We start from the raw sequence: 9212 nt of genomic DNA on the forward strand, positions 1-9212 counted from the left end.
TGTATCCATAAAAGAACAATTATAAGAATTGAGTATTTTTAAGTATTTGAAAGTGCTTTGTAAATATTAATGCACTTTATCATGCTCACTTTTACTTGACAATTTAAGTAGGTATATATATGTATATGTGTATATAAAACATGTATTCCAAATATTCTATTAATATGTGGTTAAATATTGTAAACTACTCAATTTTTAAAAATGGGATAAATATGTATATATTCTATATAAATATATCACCATACAAGTATTATTTGTAACTGACATATAAAGAGTGTCTATAAACCCTTCTTCCTTTCCTCTTTTCATTACAATATTATTTACTCTTTTCCCTATAGCCCCTCTTCCTTATTAATTTTACTAGTCTGTGTTCAACTTTTACTTACATATAACTAATATGTTATTCCAAACCTCATTATTTTTCTGAAGATCCCATCTTAATACTCAGCACCTCACTCACAGCAGGAAGTCTTGCTCCTATATCTTTGTAAAACATGAAAGAGGCAGAGTTATTTATGATACACCATGGGCTATATTCATCTTATCCAGTAACTAAAAATATTTCCAATGAATCTGTACATTTTTCAATACCCTCTGTAGTGTGATCCTATGGTCAAACTGTCTCAGAGCTTATTTTTAAAAAAACACATTCTTTTAAAACTCAGGAAAAAAGTCATAATTATAATCTGGGTTGTTACACAGTTTACTAGAGTGAGTGCAAACCTGAAATTACACATGGTCACTAGGAAGACAATTCTTACTAAAAAAAAAAAAAAAAGGAATGAGTGAGTCACCGCCTGAGGTCATGACCCAAGTTTGATCAAAACCGTATTTCCTAAAATGTAAGAATCTTGGATGGTATTGGGCATGAGTGATATAATAATATCCAAATTATCAAAACCATGATAATTGACTAAGATTTTTTTAAAAACTTAAACAAAAGTATAAAAGTGACTTATTGTCACATGGATGACTTCAAGTGAGGAAAAAAATAAGAAAGAAAACAAAAAGGAAGGGCTAATGTATCACTATGGGAGAAACACTTAAGGGTTTATTTAATCTCACACTATATAAAAAAGTAAGCTCAAAATGGATTAAAGGCTGAAATATAGGAACTGAAATTATAAAACTACCAGAAGAGAACATGGGAAAAAACTTCTTGACGTTGGTCTGAGCAAAGAATTTTTAGATATGACACTGAAAGCACAGACAACAAAGCAAAAATACATTAAACTAAAAAGTCTGCACAGCAAAGGAAACAATCAACAGAGAGAAGGGTAACCTATAGAATGGGAGAAAATATTTGCAAATCATATATCTGATAAAGGGTTAATATCCAAAATATGTAAGAAACTCATACAACTGAAAAGCAAAAAAGCTAGTAACACAATTTAAAAATGGGCAAAGGACCTAAGTTGATAGTTCTCAAAAGAACACAAATACAAATGACCAAATGACCAAAAATATGTAAAAAGGTACTCAACATCACTTATCATCAGGAAAATGCAAATCAAAACCACACTGAGATATCATCTCACATCTGTTAAAATGGCTATCATCAAAAAGATAAAAAATAAGTACTGGTGAGAATGTTGAAAAAAGGGAACCCTCCTACACTGTTGGTGGAAATGTAAATTGGTACAGCCATTATGGAAAACAGTAAGTTTCCCCCACCGAGTTTAAAATAGAGCTACCATAAGATTCAGCAGTCCCACTTCTGGGATACCTGGGGATATTCAAAGGCATGAAATCAGTATCTCAAAGAGATACCTGCGCCCTCATGTTCATTACAGAATTATTTACAATAGCCAACACGTGGAAACAACATGTGTCCATCGACAGATGAATGGATACAGAAAATGTGGTATATAAATATACAGTGGAACATTACTCAGCCATAAAAAGAAACGAAATCCTGCCACTTGTAACAACGTGGATGAACCTGGAGTGCATTGTGCTAAGTGAAATAAGACAGACAGACAAATACTGGATGATCTCAGTTATATGTGGAATCTAAAGTAGTCAAACCCATAAAAGTAGAGAGTAGAGTGATGGTTGCCAGAGTCTGGGGGAAGAGGGAAATGGGGAGAAAGTGGTCAAAAGGTACAGATCTCTTTAGCTATCCAAGATGAATACGCTCTGGAGATCTAATGTCCAGCAATGTGACTGGACATAATCACAGTGCAAATCTAATTCAATTGATTTATACAGTTGCTAGGACACCTCCTGGTAAATTCCTCAGAGTTTGTTCATTTTTGGAGCCAAGCCATATACAGCCAAACCTGTTGAAGTGGATGGAGCGATGGAAACTGGGCTGGTAAAAGGGTGTGACTTGCAGAGGCAGATAAAAGGTCTGAGATTCCGTAGGGAGCAGTGGTTCAGCGTGTAGGAACTTTCATAAATCCATCCTCCAAAAGAATTCACGCCAAACTCTCTGACTTTTCAATTCCCAAGATGCCTTCTGTGTGGAGCGGGTCAGGGACGAAGGTCATTTACCTGCCTATATGGTGAAAGAAAGGCAAGCGTACGCAAGGAGAACAAAGGATGGCAAACATTTGTTCCCTGAGAGCAAGGACTGGGGCTGCTTTGCCCAACATTTCATTTCACATTTTCTCACACAGTTTTTGACACTTAGGTGATCCTCTATGCACGTGAGATAAATGAACATTGATAATTGGAGTAGAACTTTGTGTAGCAATCCAGAGACCAACAGGAAACTTGTTAGAGAAGTTGTTAGCAGGAAACTTGGTAGAGGACTAATATTTAATATATTTAGAGTCAAGATTTCAGGTGCATAAGGTTAAATAAAAATAATTCTTACCATTTTCCTTTTGAAAAACTAAGTGTATCTCAATGGTTTTATAACAGTTAATGACATAAATATGGTAGCCAATGTTTCCATGATCCTTCATCTCTTTGTGTGTAGGAACAAGATGTTAACCATTAGACCCTAATGCCCTAGCCCAGTGGCTCCCAATTATGAAATGCACAGACCCCAAACATGCCCCTGGGTGTAAACTGGAGAAAATAGTTTCTGTATGACAAAATTGTAGTTGAAATACTTATCAAAACAATATAGACTTTGATGTCAATATGTCGATATATACATACAGAAATATATAATTGTACAATATGTATTTCAAAACCTGGAGAAAAGTAACTCTCTATATCAAATTGGGACTGTCACACCCTATTTTAAACAACGATGAACTGATAAGAGGTATCTAAAAGCAGATTTCAGTGATATTTGTAAGGTAGCTGAAGTCAGGATTGGTGCGATTTATGCTACGTAGGCATAAAAGGCATCCCATTGCCTGCTTCTCTGTAATAATAATTCCAAAAATGGTTACTTTGAGGGAATAAAACTTTTTAAACATACGCCTTCCAACCTCTGCAGATAATACTGCAGAAGCCTTCAGTTAAGATGCCTCCCTCCTTTTAAGTGAGTGTCACTGATATCTGTCACGTGGGCTCCCAACATTTGCCTGAAAGTTTGTTTCACTCAGATTGGCTCAAATTTTAAGGGCAGTCACAATATGATCAAAATAAATGTCTTTATTTTTTTTAATACAGCAACTATTCCCCAAACCTTATTTTACTCAGTACTTATGTACATGTTTCTGTGTGTCTTTATCAATAAAGCAAATCTTCATCTTAAAACCAAGAATAACACCATGAAAGTCAAATCCTTTCACCTATCAAAATTGGTAGAAAATTTTCTGACAAAGTAATAATTGCCACTGGATGCTTCAACAGCTCTGCTGCATTTATCATTATAGATTTTATAGATTTGGTGACAGTGAATCTTTCTGACATTACATTATATAAATTAGGGTATAATGTGTTAAATTACTGCCCCAGCAGCAGATGCAGGTCTGAAAGAAGAAACACTCAGAATCTTGAGTATCAGATAATCAGAAAAGATAAATTATTAGAGGTCAATTTGTCCATTATGTATTTATTTCCCTGATAAGTGACATATAAAATAGATATTTTACATTCTAATTCAAAGATTTTAAAATATAAATGCTAAATAAAATTGCAGTGAATTGACTCACCCTTAGACTGACTATAATTATCTCTGATTTCTTAGCACATTTAGCTGACAACAAAAAAATCCAACAAAGAACTTTGGGGTCACTATTTCCTTTGCAAAAAAGGAGATATATTTCATTTGCAATGTTGCTGATATTAAAAGCGGATATATTTTCTGACTTAAACACTGTTGGATTTACTGGCACTTTAAGAATAAGCAAGAAGAGCTTAAGAAGTTGTTTTCTGCAATTGGAGAAATGCTTCCTCTGGAATTCTTGGAACCAAGTTTCCGAAATTGTTTTGCATTTTTTGCATTTTGGCTTCTGACCAGATCAAAATATTTTGTATTTGTGAAGGCCCCGCTGAGACTGTACAAATCTGGTTGGAGTAATTGGGTATGTTGGACTGTATTGTACTGATTATTCAGAAAGAGAGTACTTAAGTGACATGGACCATCTTCTCTAGTTTTTGTAAAAGAAACTAATTTCTTATGTTAAGTACGTGCTTCCTTTGTATATTAAGGAACTTTAGAAACCTGCTCTTTTGGTTGGCTTGGGAATTTGAGAGTGAACTTCTTGGCAGTAGAACACCATCAAGAATCCAGAATCCACAGTTAGTGGAGAGATAACATATACCCAAAGGCAGGCACCAACAGAATCTAGAAATGTTGCAGTAGATATTTCTACTCTTAAGTGGTGATATATGCACTGTGTGTGTGTGTGTGTATGGCAAAATGTTGTTAGCCTACTGAATATCGTATTACTATCTGTCTTGAATATAGTTTGTCTCTGTCATAGAGCTGGGCAGAGAATTCCAGCTCTGATTCTTTTCCTTGGAGACTGACACCAGTTCATATTTTCACAGTCAAGCACACTGACAGAGAAAGATCTTCCTGGGGCTTTCTGAAGCTAGAAGGCAAAATATTTATGTGAACTCAGTTGATATTTCTTAAAACGGCTGTTTTGGAAAAATGGCACAGAGTCTGATAAAAGTATGTCAGCTTTTTTTAATGTCAGAAAAATCCCTTTGAGACAAAGCAATATCTGTTTTTCCATGGCTCATTGTAAAACCTGAAATGATGTTGGAAAAGGACTATTCTGAGTAAATAATGTCTTTAACTTTGAATTTGTAAATATTTTTACAGTTTGAAGGGATAAGTTAAATGTCAATAAAACAGAAGACTTTATATCAATGATGAAATTGCTTTAAAAATAGTTTTAAAACTATTTGTTTTATTTTCAGTGTAAAAGCCTACAATTTACAAAGTAGTACTAGATTAATTTCTAGTTTAATATGATAACCACTTGTTTTTTAACCTTTGTGATCTATTTTTTAATTAATTTTTAAAGCAGTATTTGCAAAGAAGTTTTTATCAAATACATAGCACAACTGAGAGTTGTCATACTTTTTTCCATATAACTGATTTAGTCTATTCTTTGAATACATAAAAGTGATTTAAAATGTCGCTTACACACAATAGGAAAATGTGTTTTCATTACCATGATAGAATATTGTCTGAAATCTACAGTGCCTAGTAGCTTTTCTTCTACACTATTTAGGTTTCTCCACCTTTGATACTGCTGTCTGCAAGGACCCTGTCCAATCTTCCGTAAAGGGCTAGCCCTACTGGAGATCTTCCACATCTGCCAGTAGGGTCTCTTATATCTTCATATTCTTTCTTCCCAAGGTTAAATTAATGGCCTATATCAAATCTCATGACCTAATGTCCACATGTATCATCCTTAAATGAATACAACTACTCAATATTTCCATAGCTATTGAGTTTTACTGAATCATACAAATCAGTTCCTCTATAAAAATAGACAGCAAATTCAGTTTAGCCTTTTATTCTCCCACACGACCTACTATGTTTTCTAACCAGCCTCTCTCCCATTCTCCATTTGCATAGGTTTAAAACAAATGTACTCTTTTCAGCTGTTCTCCACCTCGCTGCAAATCACATCAATTGTGACCTCACTTTCCTGTAACAATTCTCTAAATGAACATTCCTTTTCACCCACTAGTTTCCTTTCCCTTTCTGGTACAAAGGGTCCCATCCCTTTCCTTTTTATATTCTGTGATTATTCATCTTTGTTGTTTATCTACTTATAGTCCATTTTCTTTTAAACATGCTTGAACTCAACATAAAAAATAAGAACAAATTAAAACTCTTCCATTATTCATTCTCCTCTTCTTCTTCAGCTCTAGTGCCCACTTTTCTGCTGTAATTGTTAACAAACTTTTCTGTGCATACTCTTTCCCTTTTGCTCCTTCTGTTTGCTCTGAAATACCCTTAATATTAACCAGATGTCCAAGTAACAAGTAGGGGGCATAATCGTAGCTATTGTAGAATTATGACACATGGATGTTCTTAGAGAAAACAGGGAGGAGTGATTGCTGACCTGGAGTAGCTGAGCCATTATTAATGTATCCGTTGCACTAATGTAGAAGTACATCCTTGGCTGTGTAATAACTGCCAGTATAGTCTCACAATGTAAATGATAATCTTCTTGAAAATTGATACTATCTGTTAGATTTACGTATTACTTTACTTAATAAATAGAAGTGCTTAGTCACTATTTTATAGGAAATGAGAGAAAGTGTACACATAAATGCAAGTGTAAATAGAGTCCCTAAGCACAGCACCTTACAGACTTCTGAGAAGCTCAGAAATATCACTATAAGTGCACATTGTTCTTTTCTAGGGTGATTCACCCCCAGCATATCTGGGTCATAGAACTTGTGCTGACAGAAGGCAGGATCATAATGAAAAACCATTGCATTGCCTAAGGAATGTTAATGAGAATTATACATTTTAAAAGGCTTTTTTTTTTTTTTTTTTTTTTTTTTTTTTGCCGTACGCGGGCCTCTCACTGTTGTGGCCTCTCCTGTTGCAGAGCACAGGCTCCGGACGTGCAGGCTCAGCGGCCATGGCTCACGGGCCTAGCCACTCCGCGGCACGTGGGATCTTCCTGGACTGGGGCACGAACCCACGTCCCCTGCATCGTCAGGCGGACTCTCAACCACTGTGCCACCAGGGAAGCCCTAAAAGGCTTTTTAATGTACTAATAATTTTCTTCTTTCAAAATAGCTTTGGATTTTAGAAAAGTCAAGTATTACCACTACTAATCTACAGATGAAAGAACTGACACCAAAGAAAGTTAAATAACATTGTAGGTGATATCAAGTTGTGTGTTCTATTCAGTTATGAATTGGAACTTAGCTTTGGGCTTTTTTTTTTTTTTTTTTTTTTTTTATTTATTATTATTTTTTTTGCTGTACGCGGGCCTCTCACTGCTGTGGCCTCTCCCGTTGCAAAGCACAGGCTCCGGACACGCAGACCCAGCGGCCATGGCTCACGGGCCCAGCCGCTCCGCGGCATGCAGGATCCTCCCGGACCGGGGCACGAACCCGCGTCCCCTCCATCGGCAGGCGGACTCTCAACCACTGCGCCACCAGGGAAGCCCAGCTTTGGGCTTTGAATATTGCTTTCTTTCTATCTCATTAGTCACAGTGGCTCCCTGTCAGGTGGTTTACTTCTAGTCAATATGCCAACTTCAGAAGCTCCAGAAGAGAGGCTGAGAGAATTTATGGCCCAGGCAAATATGCATCTATAAGGTGGCAACAGAGGATGGCAGTCAGCCTAGGGCTCTGGAAGGTGGAGAAGGATGGGCAGGCCTTAAAGAGAAGGAATATCACCAACCTCTCCCCAACCCAGCATCTGAAAAGCTGACCGAATTGACCAGCCTCACCTTCCATGAATAATCAATGGTGTGAATACCTCAGATCCAGACCTATATTTCTCGGCTGCCCAGGGGACCAGGAAAATTCTGTCCCAGGAAAAGAACCCTCCTCTAAAACTGATTGTTGAAGTGGGGCTCATTCCCAGGCTGGTGGAGTTCCTGAAGACATCACCGCTGTTTGTAGCTAGAGGCAGCCTGGGCTCTGACCCATTTTGCTTCAGGGACTTGGGAGCAGACCCTAGCCAGCCACTGGGGAAGGGCGGGGGCATCCAGCCCTTGACTGAGCTCTTGCCTTCCTCTCGTAACTGTGTGTGAACAGGCACGGGGGGCTCTTGGTAACAGAGCAGGTGACGGCCCACAGTTGAGACATCATCTGGAGCAGTGCCGTCCCACACCTGCTGGCTCTGGTGTCATCAACCAGACCAGTCTCAATGCTACGGAACATCACATGGACCTTGTCCAACCTGTGCTGAAACAGGAGCCCCTGCTCTCAGAAAAAGCAGTGAAGTAGATGTGGCCCGTCCTCTCCTACCTCCTGCACCTCCAGGACAGCGAGGTTCTCTCGGACACCCACTGAGCCCTGTCGTACCTCAGCGAGGGCTGCAGCAAGTGCATCAGCCTCGTGATGGACGCAGGGGTCCCGCCCAGTCTGGTCCAGCTCAGAACTCAATGTCTTAACCCCCTCTCTCCACACTGAGGGGTCATCGTCCCTGGAGCAGGCCACAGACCGAGGTGGCATTGACACAGGCATGCTCAGCGTGACCCCCAGCATGGATAGGGCCCATGTCCTCCATCGAGAGGAAGCAGCCAGGACCCTACCAGCTCCTCCAGCAGCTGGTTGCTTGTGGCATGATGTCTCCCTTGGTGGCTCTGCTGAAAAGTGGAAAGTTTAATGGCCAGAAGGAGGCTATCTGGATGACGGCTAACTTCACAGCTAGGGGCACTGTGCACTGGCTGATCCCGCCTGTCCACTCTGGGGTCTTGGAGCCACTGATGGATGTGCTCACCGTGTAAGACATCCTGGACACCATCTGTTACACCCTCCAGATAACAGAGAAGCTTTCTTTCTTTCTTTCTTGTTTTCACGACAATTTTATTTATTTTTTAAAATTTATTTATTTATTTTTGGCTGCGTTGGGTCTTCGTTGCTGCGCACGGGCTTTCTCTAGTTGCGGCGAGTGGGGGCTGCTCTTCGCTGCGGTGCACGGGCTTCTTATTGCGGTGGCTTCTCTCATTGTGGATCACGGGCTCTGGGCGTGCGGGCTTCAGTAGTTGTAGCACACAGGCTCAGTAGTTGTGGCTCGTGGGCTCTAGAGCACAGGCTCAGTAGTTGTGGCGCACGGGCTTAGTTGCTCCGCGGCATGTGGGATCTTCCCAGATCAGGGCTCAAACCCGTGTACAATGCATTGGCAAGCGGATTCTTAACCACTATGC

At 39.1% G+C, this 9212-nt stretch overlaps 1 pseudogene across 1 annotated transcript; it reads left to right on the forward strand.

Annotated features, from left to right (window-relative positions):
- Positions 1 to 7376: 7376 nt before the first annotated feature.
- Positions 7377 to 8475, forward strand: LOC309814621 (importin subunit alpha-8-like; annotated as a pseudogene). The gene has a single exon. The product of its transcript is annotated as an importin subunit alpha-8-like (transcript).
- The last annotated feature ends 737 nt before the right edge of the window (positions 8476 to 9212 follow it).

Source organism: Mesoplodon mirus (genome assembly GCF_964341445.2).
Source record: "Mesoplodon mirus genome assembly, chromosome: 13".
Classification (NCBI taxonomy): Eukaryota; Metazoa; Chordata; class Mammalia; order Artiodactyla; family Ziphiidae; genus Mesoplodon; species Mesoplodon mirus.